Source organism: Podarcis pityusensis, assembly GCF_964106645.2.
Source record: "Podarcis pityusensis genome assembly, chromosome: 6".
Lineage (NCBI taxonomy): Eukaryota > Metazoa > Chordata > Lepidosauria > Squamata > Lacertidae > Podarcis > Podarcis pityusensis.
The window spans coordinates 77,415,936-77,437,850 of record NC_138030.1 but is presented as its reverse complement, the minus strand read 5'-3'; the positions used below and the strand labels follow the sequence as shown (position 1 = coordinate 77,437,850).

At 44.4% G+C, this 21,915-nt stretch overlaps 1 long non-coding RNA gene across 1 annotated transcript in view; it reads right to left on the bottom strand.

Moving 5' to 3' along the window:
- The window catches only part of LOC308478796, a 29,180-nt gene extending 12,492 nt beyond the window's left edge, over window positions 1-16,688 (bottom strand). Inside the window, exon 1 of the long non-coding RNA XR_013987285.1 lies at window positions 15,818-16,688. This is a non-coding gene — a long non-coding RNA (uncharacterized lncRNA). The remainder of the gene's footprint in view (window positions 1-15,817) is intronic.
- Between the last annotated feature and the right edge of the window lie 5,227 nt (window positions 16,689-21,915).

The following is a 21,915-nucleotide window of genomic DNA, read 5'->3' as shown; positions in this document are numbered from 1 at the left end:
GTTTACAGGTTTGTTTGGTTATATATATATATATATATATATATATATATATATATACACACTCACACCCACACACCTAATAACTATTTTTTCCCCTTTACCATCCACCTCGCAAACAACCCAATCTTATTTCGGTTTGCTTTAGTGGCTGCAAAGCAATATCCTGGTAAGAATATTGCTGGGAGCAGTAATTGAGTGAAATAGGCTATGAATTCTTCTCCTGTCCCGGTCTAGCAAATACATGGCATTAAAGAATAATTGTCTTCAGTTTGTGGCAACATCAACAGGAGTACTTTACTGTTGAAAGCAAAAAATATGAGATAAAAAAGCACCCGGTACTTTTCATCACCGCTCAATTGCAGCGATGTCACATTTTCTCTATCACCCTTTAACAGTTTTAGATCCAATTCTGGAGAGTTACACTTGGGCCATTTCAAATCAAAGTGGAGTGAAAGTTATAGAGGGAGGGAGGGAGGGAGGGAGGCAGCCAATGCCAGTTTGTGAAACCTGGGCAAGTTCAAGAGTGTTGTATTAATTTACAAGGGCCTTAACAACTTGGATACAAGATCTTGGCTGCCTGATTCCTTATAAGGTAAAGGGTAAAGGGACCCCGACCATTAGGTCCAGTCGTGGCCGACTCTGGGGTTGCAGTGCTCATCTCGCTTTATTGGCCGAGGGAGCCAGTGTACAGCTTCCGGGTCATGTGGCCAGCATGACTAAGCCACTTCTGGCGAACCAGAGCAGCGCATGGAAACACTGTTTACCTTCCCGCCGGAGCAGTACCTATTTATCTACTTGCACTCTGACATGCTTTCGAACTGCTAGGTTGGCAGGAGCAGGCACTGAGCAATGGGAGCTCACCCCATGATGGGATTCGAACCGCCGACCTTCTGATCGGCAAGTCCTAGCTCAGTGGTTTAACCCACAGCGCCACCCACGTCCTGATTCCTTATACCCCTGCCCAATCACTGAGATGTTTGGAAGAGTCACAAGATTGTATCCTTTCCACTACCGAATTGAACTTCTCTTGCACAACAGAACGTCCCCCTTCTCTCCTCTGCAGGCCCCCATGCACCCTTAAGATTTGCTCCAGAGCGTTGGAGGACCCCCTGGACAGATTTTGAGAGTGCTTGGGGAGAAGAAGAGAGGAGAGGAGAGTCCCATTGCATCCAAGGCCCTCTGCACATGTGTAGCATTGGCTGTTAGTTAGTGGTCCCCCACGTGTCTCATGTATGACTCATATCCACCAGGAGCTATTCATTCAGTATTGTAGCCAGGGCTGGATTTAGGTTTGATGAGGCCCTAAGCTACTGAAGGTAATGGGGCCCTTTAAATGTCCAGCTGTCCTTTGTCAACAACAAATTGTCGCTGTTTTTTGTGTTGAATATATGCTATATGGGAATTTATGGACCTAATAGGTATCTAAAGCCATTTGCACATAACAAAATATGTACCTGTATTTTATCAAAGTAATTGTTGAACTGAAATACATTTAAGAAGAAGTATATTAACAGTGAAATACAATTAAGAAGTATATTTGGGGGCGGGCCAAGAGAGTGGGGCCCTAAGTTATAGCTTGTTTAGCTTATACATAAATCCGGCACTGATTGTGGCCCAATTCTGAGGAACTCTCTCTTGGTTGAGATTGGACAGACCCCTGCCCTCTTGAAATTCCAGCACTTATTGCTGACTTTTTTAATTTCAACAGGCATTTTCAGTTACTTTTTCTCATTTTACGGTTAATTTTAACTGATTCTATGTCATATCCCTCTTCAACGCCACTTAAAATCTGTTGGAGTACATAAACAAAGTGTTTTCCCCGTTCACCCTGTCCTTCCTTACTTCCCCATCTGCTTTTGCGGCACTATCTCCTCACAGTGCACAGTCTGGGTTTTCTCCTAGGTCTCTGCAAAGCTTACAGCATCTTTATCAGTCCGTGATGAACGTTTGAGCAAGTTGGCCGTTGAGTCCAGTGGAGACCAAATTCAAAGGCCAGGCAGGCCCTTATCCTTTATGAGAGGCACATGTTGCATCCAAGATTGAGGGGGCCTGGTGCACGATGTGCATGCATGATATCATGTGCAATGTGCATTGTGTGTGTGTGATATCATGCGCCCAGCATGCGCAACATCGCATTATCAGGAGGGGGCCGAGCGTGGAGCTCCTCCTCTCTCATGCTCAGGAGGAGCCAGCCACAGAAGCCACATAGTGCTCAGCTCCACACTTAGCCTCCTCCACCCCCTCAACATTGAGGGGGCCCAGTCCCTTCCCAACGGATATTGGGGAGGCCTAAAACACCTTAGCCACATAGAGTTGGCACCCTTGTCCTTTGCTGTAGCTTGGCACTTTGGAACATTTAGGGGGTTATGTTTTACCTGAGATTTCATCAGATTAGCCCAGAATTGGCTGCCATTATATTCTCTTCAGAGCCTTGCTACCTTGAGTCCAGTTTGCAGTCCTCCCAAAAAGCGCTTGATGGCTTTATCTGAATTTACTTACGTGAAAACATTATTTCCCGCCTTTCTAGTGCTCGTGCAGCTTATGACAATTTTGAAACACAATGCCATATGACGTATTAAAAATTTAAAAATCTGCAACATTAAAATACAGTTCAAAAGCAACAACAGCAGAGATTGTACTTATGATGATGTCACCATGTATTGAGCAACCCGGTACACAAAAGTACTGCTTCTGATTTTTTTATTGTGTAGGGGGTTCTATGTGTATTGCTTGCCTTAGTAATATTAAATAATATTTATATATTTTTATCCTGTTTCATGCTATTGGGGTCATGTTGCTGCTTTAATTACATGTAATTACATTTCGCCACAGATACCATTTCCTCTTGCTTTCTAGCTCAGTCACGTGGTTGGTCTTGCCAGTAAGGAATCACACAGCAAATGGAATGATGTCATAACACCAAGTAGCTAATCAGATATGTCTGTATCATGACATCAGCTGAGAGAAGGAGGGGGGAAGCATTGAGGTTACTAAGTGAACATGTTCACAATGGAATTGTTCCCCCCCAAAAATAAATGCTGGAGAAAGGAGGTGGTTTTTTGGACTGCTGAAAGTGTTCAGAAAACAGCCAGTAGCTTCAGCTGAGTTTTAGTTAGATTATTGTTTCATAAAATCAGAAGAGACAGCAAGAGCAGGAAGATCTGACTGGTGAGTTATATGATATCATCCCTCATGCTTCTGATCCGTAATTGCTACCTATGGACTCTGAGTTTCAGGTGCTTGTCTGCAAGATGCTGCAGGTGGGCAGGTCACAGGCTATTCACCCCACCCATATTTCTACATGTCATAGTTCACTCTAAGCCACACTGTCTAAATTAAGGCCTGTCTGCATCCAGTCACGTCCTCTATTTTTAGGGTTCATGATATCACCTGCTTCATTTTTCATACCCCTAGTGTGAAGAACAAAAGTCTGCTCCCGCTACATGCAACAATAAAACATAATAAATTACAGTTCTTGGAACAAAAACTTTTAAAGAGTGGCAAGAATTGAAAGCATGAAGCAGGTATTCTTCATGTGATGAAAAGGTATTCTGGACATAACCCACCAGGACCTTCTCACAGAAAAGTGAGATGAATGGAAATTAGAGGAGAGCATGTTTATTTCTTTCTAATTTTAGTTCGCCTTAGGAGAGAACACACGTACAATTCTGCATTCATTATGAGTTGTTACCATAAATACAATACATTAGCAAAACTGGTTTTGAGTTTGCTTTTAAAAAAATAAATAGATGCCGTATTGTAAATATCAAGAAACTACAAAGGAGACTATAACTTTCTTAATGAGGAAAGCAGACTGTGGGTTGTATCCTGTTTTGTTCCATTCAGAGTTGTCCCACTCTGAGTGGAACTAACAGTGGCTACAACCCACTATTACCAAGGCATCCAGTTGAGAGGATGATTTGCATAAGGACTTTGCAATCATGAGGATGAGCATAAAATTTGATAGATTGAGAACCTAGTGAGATCCATAGCTTGACCCAAGCCTGCATGTCATGGATGTATAAGGAAGATGTCCAAAGTACTGCTAGCTCATTTTTAGACATTGACTGCCCTGATGTTCACAGCTTGGCAATAGAAAGGGAAAAGGGAAAGTTGGTGTGTTCCAGCAAATGCCACGGACTGGCTTGAAACATTGCCATAAGCAGGAAAACTGGACCAAGGATGTTGGGAGAGGTACATAGCTGGTGGATAACAGCACAAAGCCATGATGGAGACCAAGGACCATACTGCCCTGTTTCAAAATTGGAGAGAGCACTTAGATTTGCTCTGAGCCCCTCTCCATACCTCTGCCATTCCTCAGGATGGAGTGTGGTGCAATACAAGTCAGGACCTTAGTCACCGAGGTCAGCTGAAGTTCCTGTTAACTATGTGGAGAAATACATGTTGTGTCCTTAAAATTAAATATTTCATCTAGAAGCCAAAGATCAGGGGGTTTTTAAATCATCATTCTTCTGCATCACCCTTAAATTGTACAAGTATAATTGAGTTCTTGGCAGTTGGTTCCTCAATAAAATTTAATCATGAGAACATAAGAGGCATCTAGGTGGCCACTGTGAGGATGCAACAATGGAGTAAATGAGCCTTTGACTTGATCTAGGAGTGCTGCTCTTATGTTCTTCAAGCTGCCCCTCTGATAAAGACTGTTCCTTATAGGACCCAATGCTGATAGGATGACAGGCACCACCTTATTCTTGGTCAACAGGGAATTTTCCATTGCATTTGATAACAAACATGCACCTTGTAGAGCAGGTGTAGGGAACCTTTGGCCCTCCAGATGTTGCTAAACTATTATACCCATCTTCCCTGGCCATTGGTTGGGGCAGTTCAGCAACATCTGGAGGGTCAAAGGTTCTTCACATGTCCTGTAGACAGAAGAAAGCAGTGGCCCTGAGATGGCAAGTATTAGATTTAGGAGAATGGAGCAGGGAGACAGAAAGTACACTGCATCTTTTAAAGAACTCTCAGCTGGAATCACAGAGAGAAGAGAAAAACATGGAAACAGTCCAATTTTTTGCCATTTGGTTTCTCCCCCCCTCCCCACCCCCTCTGGGAACAGCACAGCTATTTATTATTCAGGAAGTGTTGCATTCAGTATGAATATCTTCAGGGACTCAAGGCCTTGAGAACAGAGGATGCTGGTTTTTAAAAAGACAATGTCTTTCATTTGCTCAGAAGTGACCTTTCAATCCAGTCGGCATAACAGACAACTCTGGAAGACCTGAATGCAAATCGGACCATCAACACCACTGGGTATAAGCTCTGCTATGGGTTCCCAGCAGCAACATTCACCTATGTATTTTTTTTATATAAATATGTATCTTGCTTTTCTTCGCTGAGCACTCAATGAGACAAAAAACAGAAATGTACCATTACAGAGCAAATAATATAACAAAAGTCAACAGATAAAAATGGGGGTGGGTTAAAAGGACAGCCTGCTAAAACCCACATCTGGATAAGGACAGGGAACCTGCAGTTCCCATCAGCCATAGGCAGCATGAGAAACGGACAAGGGTGATGCAAGCTGAGATTCAGCAACAACTGGAGGGCTGTAGGTTCTCCAACCCTGACCAAGGTCTTAAGACACCCATGGAGCCATTATAGCAGCCTGGTTGAAGTGGATGTTTGGCCAAGGACCAAACAGGCATGAAACAAGGCATTGGCATTTTGTTTTCAAGCTCTATGGGAGGGATTTAACAAAGGAGCTTCCCCTAATGGGTCAGGTTCTGGTCTTGACCTTTAAAGCCCTTTGTGGCTTAGGGCCCTTGTATCTATGGAACCGCCTCTCCTGGTATGCTCCACAGAGGACCTTAAGGTCCATGAATAACCATCATAGTTTAGAGGTCCCGGGCCCTAAGGAAGTCAGACTATCCTCCACCAGGGCCAGGGCCTTTTCGGTGATGGCTCCGACCTGGCGGAATGCTCTGTCCTATGAGACTAGGGCCCTTCAAGATTTAACCTCCTCCTATAAGACAGAGCTATTCCGCCTGTCCTTTAATTCGAATTCAGCCTGATCTTTTATTTCCCTTCTCTTCCCTCCCCCTCCCTTTTTATGAAGATCACCCACTCTGAGACCCCACAGCTAATTCTCCCCTGACCTCCTCGCTGGCCTAAGTAGGACCAATTCAGCCAGGTAGCCCTGGGGGTTATCTTTTGAATTTGAATATGATTTTTGAATTTTATTGTTATTCATGTTTTTATACTGTATTTTATGCTGCTTTTATAATTAAATGTTTTAAAGTGTTTTAAGTTTGTTGTTAGCTGCCCTGAGCCCAGTTTTTGAACCAGAAAGGGCGGGGTATAAATAAAAAATTATTATTATTATTATTATTATTATTATTATTATTAATGCAACAGGATCAATTAGCACTAAAACAAGCCTTGTCATCCCAGGTGGTATCTGTACTGGATTTGAAATTTATTTTAGAAATGTCATTGTTTTATCCACATTTTATAGCACTGCAATTCACTGCAATAAGCCTCAGAGGAAACAATTCAGAAATAATAATAATAATAATAATAATAATAATAATAATAATAATGGCAGACAATTATGTTTCCATGAAGAGAATGGCACCTGGACTTCTTTTTTTCTTTTAAGGAAGCAGGGTATGAAATTAGATGGCTCTACTGGGGCAAGTAGGGATGGGACATTTGGTATTTGTATACCAGAGATATTGCATTGTGCATTCTCTTTCCCTTCCTACAATAGAGGTAGGTCTCAGCACTATCACTGTGTCAAAAGAATTTGCATTTTCATGAGATTTCATTCCCTGCCAATGTAGGATGTCTGTAGCTGCGACATTACAAACACAGCATCAGATTTGAATTGCAAATAGGATCCTGTTGCCTCCTTGTTGACTTTTTTCCTTCTTCTCTTCGCATCCCTTCCTATGCCAGCATGATCCTCTAAGCCTTCCTCATATATGTTCTCCACGCTCAGGTTTGCAAGAGCTGTACAAAGCAGTGGGACTTTGCACAGGATGAAGGGATGAGAATTATCAGCATGAGCTATACAGGATTTGGTTCCACATTCTCATGAAACTTTTCATTTCTATGATTTTGGTGTGTGTGTGTGTGTGTGTGTGTGTGTGTTTAAAAAAGGATTTTCATTTTTATGGCAAGACCCATCTGTTCCCCTGTTCTCTATTTTACACACTCCTCAGACAGGAAGATTCACACTGAGACAAACAGCAAGAGGAGCACTTGATAATATATACTGTCCACCTAAGTGAAATTGTTACTTCAAGCTGTTTGAAAGTTGAAGAACAGTTGTAAGAGATGATTGCATTACATTACAGAGGCTGGTTGTCGGGGAGAGAGGCGTTCAAGCAAGGCTTTGGTGATGGGGGTCATTTCTATTTCTGGAAGTGCAAATATGACGGATATGAGAAGAAAAGGCTTGACTTTGTCGGCTGATGTCTAGAGGACGGGCTAGAAGTTTGCTCCATCCCCTCCGTCTCAAACCTTGTATAGTATTTGCTGCTGCGGAACGAGAAATGGAAATGATGTACATCACAATAACAAACGAAGGCTTTCTTTTTTCTCCTGATGAATATAGGTGACCTTTTATATGCTAAGTTACTATCAGACCTGGACTGAAGGAGATGAGATTGAGGAGAAATGGTGGACATCACCCACTCCCCTTCTGAAGCTTGCAGAGAAGAGGAAGGCAGTACTGAATTACAGCAGTGGTTTGAGGAAGGTCACAGCTCAGAGACAGGAGAACAGAAGAGTTGGGAGGTGTGGGAGAAGAGAAGGCAGGGACAGAGTCAGAGCAGCCAGCTGACATGTTATCACTGGAGAGTATTTCTGACACACACACACCCGCCCAGAACTCGGCGTTCACTGAGAGTGCAAGAGCAAAGGACTCAGAGACAAATAGCCCCTGGTGGCCACCGTAAGGGGAAGTGCTGTTGCTAGAAAGGGAGGGGGAGGAGCTCAGTTGGAGCAACACCATTGTGATGGCCTGGGATTCGGACTCGGAGGCTGAACCTGAGGAATCCCAGCCTGCACAGGATTCCCCGCCTCCAGAACCAGCTGAGCTGGGGCTGGGGCATGAGCCTGAAGGGTCCTCACCTGTGCTGGATCCTCAGGTGCAGGCACCAGCTGAGTCTGCTCTGGCTCCTGAGGTGATGGAGGGCCCATTGCCTGCAGGTGCTCCACTCTCAGCCCTGTCAGAGGAAGCTGTGGTTGCCTCTGGGTCTGGTAACCCTCCAGCCTCTCCTGAGCTGCAGAGGCTCAGGGCAGAAAGGCAGAGGGAACCAAGTTCCCGCAGGAGGAGTGCTTGCCTCCAGGCCAGGAGAGGCGAGTCACCTGTGGACTGGGGCTTCCCTATGCCTCAGGGCAGATAAAAGCCAGCCAGCCCCAGTCCCAGGTTGCGGGAGCAACATTGTTGGTAGCCTGTTCCTGCCTGCACCCTGCCCTGCTCTTCTGCCAGAGTTCCTGACCTCACCCGACTCTCTGCCTTGGACCAGCTTCACCTTTGACGGACAGCCTCCATACCGCACCCTCGACCTCGGATTGGACTCGGACCTCGCCGCACGGTTAACCCTCGGGACCAGCACAGCCATTAATGGGATACAGACTGCATTCCTTTGTCTCTCTCCGTGATGATTGAATAAACTCATTCGTAAGAACTCTTCTTTGTTTTTCTCTGTTTCTTGCTGCCACCAGGGGAGGAATAGAATTTCTCGAAGCCTGACAGTTACTTATCATTTATACTCTCATGCCCTACTGATGGGCACTGCAACTCCCATCATCCCTGGCAATTGACTGTTCTGACTGTGTGGCTGATGGTAGTTGTAGTCTAGCGATACCTGGAGGGCACCAGTTGGGGAAAGGCTGGTCTAGCCAGCAGTGAGACTATATTTACAACCTGAAACAGGGAGACCTGTTTCCATCGGGAGCATTCTATCCTGCTATCCTACATCCAGGGTTTCTGAGTGCTCTTGAACCAAGGGCTCAGCAGTGCATCACTCTCAACTGATGTTCACAGTCTCTTCTTGTCCCAGCATAGGACAATGGTTGCTTCCTCCGCCTTGTATACTTCTCTCCCACTGACACCTGAAGTTTTAATAACAGACAGCCCTATGAAACCACACACACACACAAGAGTCCTAATACCTGTTATATCTTGCTCTTGCCTCCCTTAACATATTTCTTTAACCTCTCCACTACTTCACCCCGATTTCTGACCAGTGTAAATGAAACATGGCAGAATTCATTCCTCTACTTACAGGCAAGTGGCCTAACAACTGCTACAACACACACTGTGGGAAGTTGTTGTTTAGTCATTCAGTCATGTCCGACTCTTCGTAACCCCATGGACCAGAGCACGCCAGGCACTCCTGTCTTCCATTGCCTCCCGCAGTTTGGTCAGACTCATGTTGGTAGCTTTGAGAACACTGTCCAACCATCTCGTCCTCTGTCGTCCCCTTCTCCTTGTGCCCTCCATCTTTCCCAACATCAGGGTCTTTTCCAGGGAGTCTTCTCTTCTCATGAGGTGGCCAAAGTATTGGAGCCTCAGCTTCAGGATCTGTCCTTCCAGTGAGCACTCAGGGCTGATTTCCTTCAGAATGGATAGGTTGGATCTTCTTGCAGTCCATGGGACTCTCAAGAGTCTCCTCCAGCACCATAATTCAAAAGCATCAATTCTTCAGCAGTCAGCTTTCTTTGTGGTCCAGCTCTCACTTCCATACATCACTACTGGGAAAACCATAGCTTTTTGTGGGAAGTTAGTCATTGGCAAATGGTTATCTGTGTTTGCCCATAACGTGTCACTCCAGAATCCTTGATGGTTAGCCTTGGTTCCTACTTGTTGCTACCCCTTGAATGGCCCATCAGAGGAGAGCTTCTTTCTGTGAAGGACCATCTGAGCACTTGATCTTTCTCTCCTGATTCAGTATCATAGTAAATCAGCACCCTGGACAGCGAACAGCAGGGGAAGCAATGTAGAGGAGATTTAAGCTTAAGTTTGGTAATGGAAAATGAATCGGAAACCTGTGGCCCTGCAGTAGTTGTTGAACTACAACTCCCATCATCTCCATCCAGCATGGCCAATGGTGAAAGATAATGAAAGTCCAGAGTTTCCCTATTTATGCCTAATGTATTTTGGCTCTAATATGGTCCTAATCCCCTGTGTTTGGTCTAAGCCAGCAGTTCTCAACTTGTGGGTCCCCAGATGTTGTTGGACTACAACTCCCATCATCCCTGAGCTCTGGCCTTGCTAGCTAGGGGTGATGGGAGTTGTAGTCCAACAACATCTGGGGACCCACAGGTTGAGAAAGGCTGGTCTAAGCAAAGAGGTGGGTATATGACTAGGGCTAATAAAACCCTCAAATGACAATTCCATGAAGTCTTACTTGGCAGGAAAGAAGTGGAACCCAGCAGCAGATCTAGGTTATTCCGGCCCCCACCCCTGGCATGATGAGTCCACAGTCTCGATTTAGTGGATTCATAACCCTTAAACCTCTGTGCCAACTGGAGCGGGAGGAACTCAGCAAATCAGGAGTAAAGTCTGAAGCAACTACTGATTTCTGGTGGAGAGAGACATGTCCACTGCTAACTAGGAAATGGTCCAATGAGTTTTGGCACCTGAGGCAGGATATCTAAATAGACCTTCCCCGCATAGTGGCAAAGTTGTGATAATAAAGTAAATAACTGGGGATCAGCTGCCCTTTAATAGTGTCCCCTAATCTGGACCCTAAGATAGCCTATTATAGGATAGAGACGGACCTGAAACTAACCCCATCCCTCCACACACACACACACACACACACACACACACACACACACACACTATGTTGTATCATCTTCAACTCCTCCAAGACTAACCCTCCTGTATGAGAAGATAATATTTTATTCTGCAATCTGTCTTCCCAGATATATTTTCCCCCAACTCTTATTCTGCTGATCCTTGCCTCTAATCATTTCTTTTAAAATAAATAAATCATTATGCAGTAGGAAGGGGGGAGCTAATACCCTACCCTAAGGAAAGATAACAAAAGTGACAATCTTGGAAACCTCTACACAACTTATTCATATCAGCCGATCGTATCATTGATTATTTGTGGAGATGCCAAAGACACAGAACTATCAAGCGACGAGGGGGGACCACATAATTAATTTCAATGGGGATATATGTGTATGGTTTCTCTCCGCAATTAACAATTAGATGTGCTTTTGTGAAGGTCACCTTGTTAACACAATAAACTCGGCCACAACACCCCGTCTCTTATTAATTCTCGGCAGAGCTGCACTTTCTGAGATCTTCCTCTGGTTTCTCTTTTTAGTATGGGAGGCTTGAGTCCCACTAACAAGCACCAATTTTCAAGTGCCCTTCGGAGTAATCTGGTCACACATGAGAGCTGCTGCGTTAACCAGAGTGTTTGCCATTCTGAATGTAAGTGTCTTTGTACTTAAAGTTCGGTCTTAGAAATCAGGACACTTACCTTCTAACATAACTCATTTCACATAATAGTGTTACCGTTTGTGATGCGCAGATGCCCACAATACAAAATAATCATATATTTATAGCATAGGCTCGAGTGCTGCCTAAGACTGTGAGCTGGGAAGTTGAAGCTGAAAGAATACCCCTCACCAGAGATAGCCAATGTAGTGATATGCAAACGTTGTTGGACTACAACTCCCATCATCCTTAAGACGGAGATAGTAGCCAGGTCTCTGCAGCACGCAATTCTGGATCACGGCCTTGGGGATCCTGCCATGTTCCATTCTGTGAACATGACCAAGCCTGCATAGATGTCACTGAGACAGGAGTGTGAACATGCTGGGAATGTGGGCTTGGGAGAGCACATCTTGTTTGAAATTGTCCTACAGCTTCTGAAGTCACATATGTTGTTGTTGTTGTTTAGTCATTTAGTCGTGTCCGACTCTTCGTGACCCCATGGACCAGAGCACGCCAGGCACTCCTGTCTTCCGCTGCCTCCCGCAGTTTGGTTAAACTCATGCTGGTAGCTTTGAGAACACTGTCCAACCATCTCGTCCTCTGTCGTCCCCTTCTCCTTGTGCCCTCCATCTTTCCCAACATCAGTGTCTTTTCCAGGGAGTCTCCTCTTCTCATGAGGTGGCCAAAGTACTGGAGCCTCAGCTTCAGGATCTGTCCTTCCAGTGAGTACTCAGGGCTGATTTCCTTAAGAATGGATAGGTTTGATCTTCTTGCAGTCCATGGGACTCTCAAGAGTCTCCTCCAGCACCATAATTCAAAAGCATCAGTTCTTTGGCGATCAGCCTTCTTTATGGTCCAGCTCTCACGTCCATACATCACTACTGGGAAAACCATAGCTTTAACTATACGGACCTTTGTTGGCAAGGTGATGTCTCTGCTTTTTAAGATGCTGTCTAGGTTTGTCATTGCTTTTCTCCCAAGAAGCAGGCGTCTTTTAATTTCGTGACTGCTGTCACCATCTGCAGTTATCATGGAGCCCAAGAAAGTAAAATCTCTCACTGCCTCCATTTCTTCCCCTTCTATTTGCCAGGAGGTGATGGGACCAGTGGCATATACACAAATACACACACATAAACACAGGCTGTCCCTGGTCTGGGTGGCTCTTCTCTCAAACTGAGCGCCCCACCCCGGTTCCTGCAATCCACCAAACCCTCTGACTTCATTTTTAGACGGACTTTGGAAACTTTTCTTTTCTGGAAGACTTTTTCCAATGCCTGATTTATGCACTTTTTATATTGGTTTTGCCAGTTTTATGCTGACGCATGCAGATGCGTGATTGATTTCCATTGTTGTCCTATCGTTATGGCCGCCCTTGATTTGTTAGCCACTTTGGAGCCAATTAATTTTTTTTAAGTGGGATATAAATGGATTAAAATAAATTAATAAATCAAAAGACTCACCTGTTTTTCACAGCTTTTGCTACGGTTCACTGCAGTAGTGCTTGTCGAGCATTTTGAAGTGCCGTTATTACCATTGGCAAAGAAGCTGTGCTATAAAGACTTCTTCGGGAATTTATTTTATTTTATTTTTTTAAATAAATCCCTTAGTTCTGAGCTTCCCTAGGGCCAGTTCCAACAGTGATAGTGGGAGATCCTGTCTACACAAGAGGGGACCATATGCTGTGCATGCAGGAGATCCCTAGTGTAATCTCTCCAGCTGGGGATGGTATTCTGGAAAGTCACTGCCACTCAGATAGAAAGTCTCAGCTTGGTGGAACATTGGTCTGACTCTATAAATTCTATATTCCATGGGCCTCAGGCTAGCAACCAGGATTGTGTCTGTGTTTGTAGCTATGTCAAACAATCAGCAAGCACCCCAGCCAGCTGTTTGTTGATAAGAGGCAAGAGGACTTAAACCTAGCTTTTTACTGCTGCTTTTCTAATAGGGCTACTGTTTTGCAGAGTGAAGGTTACAGGTTCAATTTTGGAGAGCAAATGCCAGCCAATGTAGTCATTGGACTACTGAGATGCGCTCTAAGTGGGGCTACCTTTGAAGGTAACTTAGAAACTACAAGTAATCCAGAATGCAGCTGCCAGATGGGTGACTGGGAGTGGCTGCCAGGACCATATGACACCAGTCTTAAAGGATCTACATTGGCTCCCAGTACATTTCCGAGTCTAAGTCAGTGTCGGTGCTGACCTTTAAAGCCCTAAATGCCCTTGGCCCTATATACCTGCAGGAGCATCACCAATCTCATCGTTCAGCCTGGACATTGAGATCCAGCTCTGAGGGTCTTCTGGTAGTTCCCACACAGTGAAACGTGAAGCTACAGGGAACCAGGCCTTCTCGGTAGTGGCACCCAACCTGTGGAACGCCCTCCCATCAGATGTCAAGGAAATGAACAACTATCTGACTTTTGGAAGACATCTGAAGGCAGCCCTGTATCAGGAAGTTTTTAATGTTTGATGTCTTGCTGTGTTTTCATTTTTTGGAAGCCGCCCATAGTGGCTGGGGTAACCCAGTCAGGTGGATGGCATATAAATAAATTGTTGTTGTTGTTGTTAATTATCGGCAGTCTGGTGCACTGTAAGGCAACACCTTATCTTTCATCTCCCTGAGCGGAAGATGAAGACTGTACACACATTCAGATCTGTACAGCCTTTATGTAAAAATAAAAATAAATCAATGTTCTGAATTTGTTTCAGCTAGTATCATCACCATCACCATTGTCAAAAGCCTTTAACAGCCTGGAACCAGTTTGCTTGAAGGATCACCTTACTCCATATATGCCCATTTGACCACTTCAGTCTGAAAAACTGGCGTTTTGACAAGTCCCATAAAATGTTCATTCTGCCCTTGTAAGGAAACAGTCTTTTAGTGTGGCAGTTCCTACACTCTTGAATTGCCTGCTCAGGCATCTTCGCTGTATTCCTTTTGGTGCCTGCTTTTTGGTAAGGCTACCCTAAGTTTACCAGATTTTTTTCAATGATTCTGGGGACACTTTTCAACTTCAGTAGGAATGATAGGATTTTGTATGGGGACTGATTTGTAAATCTGGGGACTGTCCCCAGGAAACAGGGACATCTGGTAACCTTAGGCTAGCCAAACATAAAGTTGTCGTGTATTTTATGTAATTTTAGCTTATACTGTATATTTCTAACTAAGGGATTTTATTTGTGTCTTGATTTCTTTAAAAATTCTTGTAACTTTGATTTTCATCGACAATTTTAAAGCATGTTTTATCTTCTTTGTAAACTGCTTAGAGATTTTATTTACAACTTAGTGGCATAGAAATTTTGTCGAATGAATAAATTATTATTCCTGTTGAAGGATCAACCTCTTGATGCCAGCCCAAATACATAACCAAATGCACATTTCACTTACAATGCACAGCGTGCTAAGTTTCAATAGCCTCAAAGCAAGTCACAATTTCATAGAAGATTTCAGAATAAAAACCTTACTGAGACAGCTCAAGTTAGAGGGCTCTTATACTTATCATGTCAGGGTTTTAAAATAAATAAATAAAAAGATGCTGCGTTCGAGGCAGAGGGGTGAAAACAGAAAAATGTGTTGGACTACCTTTGCTTTTTTTTGAAAAAATGTCATTCTATTGTGTTCATAGGAAATGCTGTCATGTTCTTTTCGAAATGTAGGCCCACATCACAGAAATGTCCTCCTTTCCTCGATTGCTTTTTTTGTGCATATGCCAAATGCTGGCATGCGGGCCACCCTGAGGGAATAGTATTTCAGCTCCAGAAATTTGTTAACATAAGGCTGAGCATGTACCATGCCCTTATTATGACAGCTTGTTCAAAAATGGAAAAGGCGAGACAGAACTGAGAGAAAAAGTTCCTAGCTCTCGCTTCAGCTACATATGCTTAGCCCCAAGAATACAGCAATCCAAGAAGCCAGCCAGCTTTCATGTTGGCGGCTCATAAGACTATATAACAAAGGACTTCCATGTTCACCTTTGTGCTTACTGTTCCTGTGGCAGAAGTTTTCAGACTGTGTTCTGGGAAACTTAGTAGATTCGTAATGGCAAAATAAGTTTCCACGAAAGGCTTAGCTATACACACACACACACACACACACACACACAAGCACACACATCTAATCATCTCCAAAAATGTACAACCAAAGCATTGTGCACTACCAGAATATGGCCCTCAAGAGGTTACCAATACAAGAATGAGACCCTCAGGCTGAAAAGGTTTCACCACCCTTGGCCTAAATGGACTCTGGAACTTGAATTTTGCGGAGTTGTTGAGAAGGCTCTTAAGCCCTTTCCCTGCATTACAGATGTGGCGTTTGCCTGTTCGTTTAGAAAATGTTTGAACAGGGGGGAGAGATAGGGTTAAAAATATAGACCAATAAGAAAGCGGAGCCTACCTGTGTATAAAAGGGCATAGCCCAAGGTTTGAGTTAGTTGTTGTTGGGAGTTGTTGGTGGGTAGTTGGTTGGTTTTAGTGGTTTGGCTGGTTGGGAAAGGCAGTTGGAGAAGCAGCTGGCAGGCAGTTGGAAATAGAGAGACAGTTAGGGCAATGGGTTCTTGAGTGAGGAGAGGTAGAAGAGATAGAGAGTGGGAAATAAGACTAAGAAAGTAAAGAGTAACAATGTTTGGAGTGCCGTAAAAGTTTGTTTGTGTCTGAAATAAAATACACTCTTCTTTATTTACTTGAGAACCTGACTGACACTGAAGTGATTTTACCAGGAAGGACCTGGTTGGTGGCAGCGGATTAGTGGTGTACGGGTCAATAGTCTGTGAGACGACCAGGGGCTCCGTACGAACGCCACAACAACTCTCAAGGTTCTTTGGTGTCAGGGACTGGTTGGATGAAGAAGAGTGATGGGAGCCTTACTCCCAAGACAAAACACACACACACACACACAGAGGAAGATGACACAAAGCCTGGAGCCTGGTGGTGGGACATTGAGGAGCAGTCAGCAGAAGGGATGAACTGGGAGCTGTTACAAGCAGGAGACTTGAGTGATCAAGGGGGCGTTCAGGAGACAGAGGTCTTCCAGGACAGGATTAGAAGCTGAGAGTCACAGCATGTGCACAGACAGTATCAGTCCTGCTGACTCTCCTCCCCCTCTGACTCCCCGCTTGAGGAGGATCCTGCACATTGCTGAGCAATGCACCAGACACACCCAGAGAAGGAGACCACCCACACCCACCCTAATGCAACCTTTGTCTGCTTGGGAAGGATCCAGAGTGAGAGGTTAGAAGGGGAAGGGCATGCCCAGAGCTCAGTTTCTGCCATGCCTTCATTGAGTTAAGATGGACCAGTGACATTGCTATATTGTTGTTATTTTTATGCTTATAAAAAGCTAATTGCATTCCATGCCTTCCGTGTGTGTGCCTGCCCTGTGGATGACCTGGCTTGTTGGCAGCCCCTTGACACCTGGTAAAAGAGCAGTTGTTAAACTTGCATAGGCATGTATCACATTTGTCTACATCTTTGGTTATCATTCAATATGGCCACAGAAAGAAATGTCATCTCTTTACCAACCATGCTTTTACTTCCCGCCAAATGGCCAGCATGCTGCAACAGAGAGACATCAACCCAAATCTGATCTAGTTGTCCCTTAAAAGGGGGGAGGGGGTCATTTGGCAAATTTCAAATCGCACCTCACAGGAAGATAGGAAGCTGTCATATATCAAGTCAGATTGCTGATTCATCTAGCTCAGTGGTTCCCTGGGGTTTCCAAAAGGGTTTCTTCCAGCCATAGAACGTGGGTGGCGCTGTGGTCTAAACCACTGAGCCTCTTGGGTTTGCTGATCAGAAGGCCGGCGGTTTGAATCCTCGTGACAAGGGTGAGCGCCCGTTGCTCTGTCCCAGCTCCTGCCAACCTAGCAGTTCAAAAGCATGCCAGTGCAAGTAGATAAAGAGGTACCACTGTGACTGGAAGGTAAGTGGCGTTTCTGTGTGCTCTGGCTTCCATCACGGTGTTCTGTTGCGCCAGAAGCAGTTTAGTCATGCTGGCCACATGACCTGGAAAGCCTTCCGTGGACAAATGTCAGCTCCCTCGGCCTGAAAGTGAGATAAGTGCCACAATCCCATACAGTGGTACCTCAGGTTACATATGCTTCAGGTTACAGACTCAGCTAACCCAGAAATAGTGCTTCAGGTTAAGAACTTTGCTTCAGGATGAGAACAGAAATTGTGCTCTGGCAGCACGGCGGTGGCAGGAGGCCCCATTAGCTAAAGTAGTGCTTCAGCTTAAGAACAGTTTCAGGTTAAGTACGGACCTCCGGAACGAATTAAGTACTTAACCCGAGGTACCACTGTAGTTTGACTGGACTTAACCGTCCAGGGGTCCGTTACCTTTACCTCTTCCAGCTGCACCTGGAGTTGTTGAGGATTGAACCTGAGAGGTTCTGCATGCAAGACAGATGTTCTGCCACTGAGCTATGGTTCTTCCTTCCGCTCTTTGCCCTTGTTCTGACCTTTCTATAATCTCAGCCTTTCTGCAAGGCAATTTGTAGAACATGCTCCACCAGCTCTCGGGACTCCTGCACCACAGAGAAAGTGGGACCTGCATGTCCTTCAACATCACTCCTTGCAAGGAACAAAGGCTTTTTTAATGTGCAAAGGACTTCTTAACAGCTATGTTTCGAGTAAGCTAGTATTTTTTTTAAAAAAAATCTAGAGAAATTATGCATAAATTTGTTTCTCCTGCCAGTGGAGATTCTGAACACCCCGAGGCAGCTCGTTTTTGCAGAGTGCTTGCTGTCAAGAAGCAATGAAGTGCAAATGGAAGCCAATTGAACTTAGCAATTTGTTTACCCGCGAAGACAACAGCTGGAGAAAAATGGAGGATTTTAATAATTAGCCAGTCACATTAGATAAGGGACACACGAGTATAGGATCTCACATTATAATAAGGATACTGCTGCAAAGGGATTAGACAGAATTAGTAATTAACCTCCTTCAAGATCAAAAATGTGTCTCAGTGGATCTGCAGAGGGCTGGAGACGAGCTGCGCTTAGCCCAAAATAGTACACTTTGTTGGCTTTCCTGACCCCTCTGGCAGTTTTGTACTTACAGTTCTCAATATTAATGTGAAAAATGAACTCCAACAGACCCACTTTTTCTTTTCTCGCCCAAAGAGAAAACTTCATCAGAACAGGAACAAATACCTCTTGATGATCTATCAGGAATCCTAAGACATTCAAATGGAGCACTTCACACATCTACACTCCCCCCCTCAAAAAAAAGCCCCCCAATACACAAACCAAAATGCAGTTATCCTTTGAAACTCCCAATGTGTGCATTAGAGGAGAGTGTACCTTACTTAGGCATCTGTTCACGAAAATGACAGGCGAAAGCGCATTCTGTTACGGGAAATTGCTTGGCAAAATCTGCATATTAGGCAAAATTGCATACAAAATTTAGATCTTTGGGAAAATGTGGGATTCTCATGAGGACTTTTTAATTTTCATATTAAAAAAAAACAAACGCAGATTGGTGCAGAAATGTGAAGCGAACTTCAGTTTGGGAAAATGGAGAGAATCCAAACTAAACAGGTTCATCCATCCTTACTCATTAGCAACAGTTTCCAAGATGACTGAAAATGCTTTGGGAGATTTCACTTCCCTCAGTACAAACACATTTCTTATGTATTATATAGGAGGGGTGGTTTTGTGTGGGTGGTTTTGTTTTTGTTTTTTTGCAGGACTGGGGAGGGGGTTCTGAAACACTCACTAAAACCTCTTTGCCCAACAAACAAGCAGTTGACAGAAATAAGGAATGTGTTACCTGCCCTGCTCTTAAGGCATAAGATTGCTTAGCAAACAACATCATCTTGCTTTCCTTCTTTTTATAGCTGCTTGCAGCCGGCTTCAGGATCCTTTGTAGGGAGGGAGCTTGAAAATCTTGCAAGTGATTCCACAGCCATCAGGCTACAGGAGAGGGAGAGTGAGGACTGCAGGGTTTTTCTATTAGTTCTCCTGAAAAAACAGCAATGTTTGGCTCCTTCTCACCAAACCTTTCCATCCCAGCTGGTGGTCACTATAAGGACTCTGTACCTAACAGTGCCTGAGGTTGTTTTCCCACCTTCCACCCTCCCAGTTCCATTTCCTTTTGTGTGGTGCATCTTAGATTTAAGCCTGAGGGCAGGAGCAGTCAGATCACTGATATATGTAAGTCGCTGTGGGAGCTTCTATTTCTTCAACTTAAGAGTGGGATAAAAGATTTATTCTACTTATTTATTTCAAAGTTTGATCTGTTCTTTTCTGAAACATAACAAGGTGGCTTACAAATAAAATAAAATACAATAAAATCAATCTATAAATATATATAAAATGCAATTTAAAACAGCAGCAGATATGGGTTGTTTTAGAGAGAAAAATATATCGTGAAGGCCTGTCTAAATAGTACAGGTTTCAGAAGACATCAGTCTGTCTCTGCTAAAGCAGATCCTCCAAGTGTCCCTATTTTCCGGGGACAGTCCTGGATTTACAGAAGTTGTCCTGGTTTTTTATTTGATCTCAGAATGTCCCTCTTTTCCTTAAAGGTAAAGGTAAAGGGACCCCTGACCATTAGGTCCAGGCGTGGCCGACTCTGGGGTTGCAGCGCTCATCTCGCTTTATTGGCCGAGGGAGCCGGCGTACAGCTTCCGGGTCATGTGGCCAGCATGACTAAGCCGCTTCTGGTGAACCAGAGCAGCGCATGGAAACGCCGTTTACCTTCCCGCTGGAGCGGTACCTATTTATCTACTTGCGCTTTGATGTGCTTTTGAACTGCTAGGTTGGCAGGAGCAGGGACTGAGCAATGGGAGCTCACCCCGTCACGGGGATTCAAACCACTGACCTTCTGATCAGCAAGCCCTAGGCTCTGTGGTTTAACCCACAGCGCCATGGGAGGGTATGGTAGGAAGTCCCTATTTTCATCAGTCATGGAGTTATGCTACATCATCACCCCTCTGAGCCAAGGAGATAAGTAACTATACAATTTTAGAAGACATCTGAAGGCAGGGAAGTTTTTTTAAAAAAATGTTTGGTGTTTATTATATTTTTATATATGTTGGAAGCCAACCAGAGTGGCTGGGGTAACCCAGTCATATGGAAAGGGTATAAATAATAAAATTGTTCTTGTTGTTGTTGTTGAGGAATAGAACGTCCCTATTTTCATTGCAGAAATGTTGGAGGGTATGCTAAAGCTCTGCAGCCAGGGCATGGCCTCCTACACTAAAAACTCAGTCCCTAGTGGGGGGCAACCAAACATCAGAGGTGTCAGGAACCACCAGGTTGGATTCCATGACAAGGAAAATTCTGCTTCCTAAGGCCTGTGTCAGAGACCAGGCTGAGGAGTACTGCTCTGATGAGGAATGGTGGGAGCCTCCCCGCCCCCCTGCTCCTGAACAGGATCCTCAAGCTACCCAGGAGCAGTGGAGCGGTATAGATTTGGACAGTGGTTTGCAGAGGGGCATAGTTCTGAAGACAAAAGTTGGGAAGAACTGGGTTGTGAACAGCAAAGTGAAGAAGAACTGGAAGAGAGAGAGCTAACAGACTCTCTCACTGGAAAGGGTCCAGCCTATCAGCCCAAGGTCAGGTAGAGCAGATAAGGTGGCTACACAAAAGGCATGGTGGTTGCGAGATCAGGTTGCAAGACTTGGAAGTGACATGGGGGGAAGGGGGTGGAAACCGTAAGTGAGAACACCTTTGTTCCAAGAATGGATGCTTTGTTCTTTTGCTGTGATCATTAAAGACTCTTTAAATGGTAAGCAACTCTTTTCACTTTGTCCTGCTTTGCTACGGCCAAAGGGGGGGAGGAAGCCAAGTCCCCAAAGCCTGCCATCCTGCCATCTCACACCGGTCAGGGTAGAAGTTCCACCAGGATTTTCAATCTCCCTGTACAACCTTTTCATTTGCCCTAGTGCTGTTTGTTTGTTTGTTTGTTTGTTTGTTTGTTTGTTTGTTTGTGTTTGTTTGTTTGTTTGTTTGTTTGTTTGTTTTGCATTTTCAGGGGTGTGTCAACAGAATAAGGGAGCTTGGGATTCTGTGCCTCCCAAGATTCCACTCGGACCACCCACCCATAACGGCCAACTTATGGCACTACTGCCCTCAGAGCATTACCAGTAGAACAGCAATAGCGGTGGCGCTTTCTTCTGCTGCACTGAATTCTCTGCCCACAGATGTCCCTCTACAGAATATGAGGCCTGCAGCATCCTATGACCCCCTCAGCCACCTTCCCAGGAAGCCAGGGAATTGTTGGAATTGTATGGAATTGTTGCATTGAGTTGCAATGGTACAGACTACAGTTTACACCACTTGATCTAAAACTGCCTATTCAATATTAACTGCCTATTCAATATTAACTGCCTATTCAATATTCTGTTGCTCAGCAGATGATCAATGCTTCTGATGTATTTGACATAATTTCAGTAACAAAGTGGGGTGGTGGTATTTTTACAAGCATGCAAGAATAGCAGTATTTTTACAGGCATGCAAGAAAACAAAAGCGAACCTCAAATAGACCAGG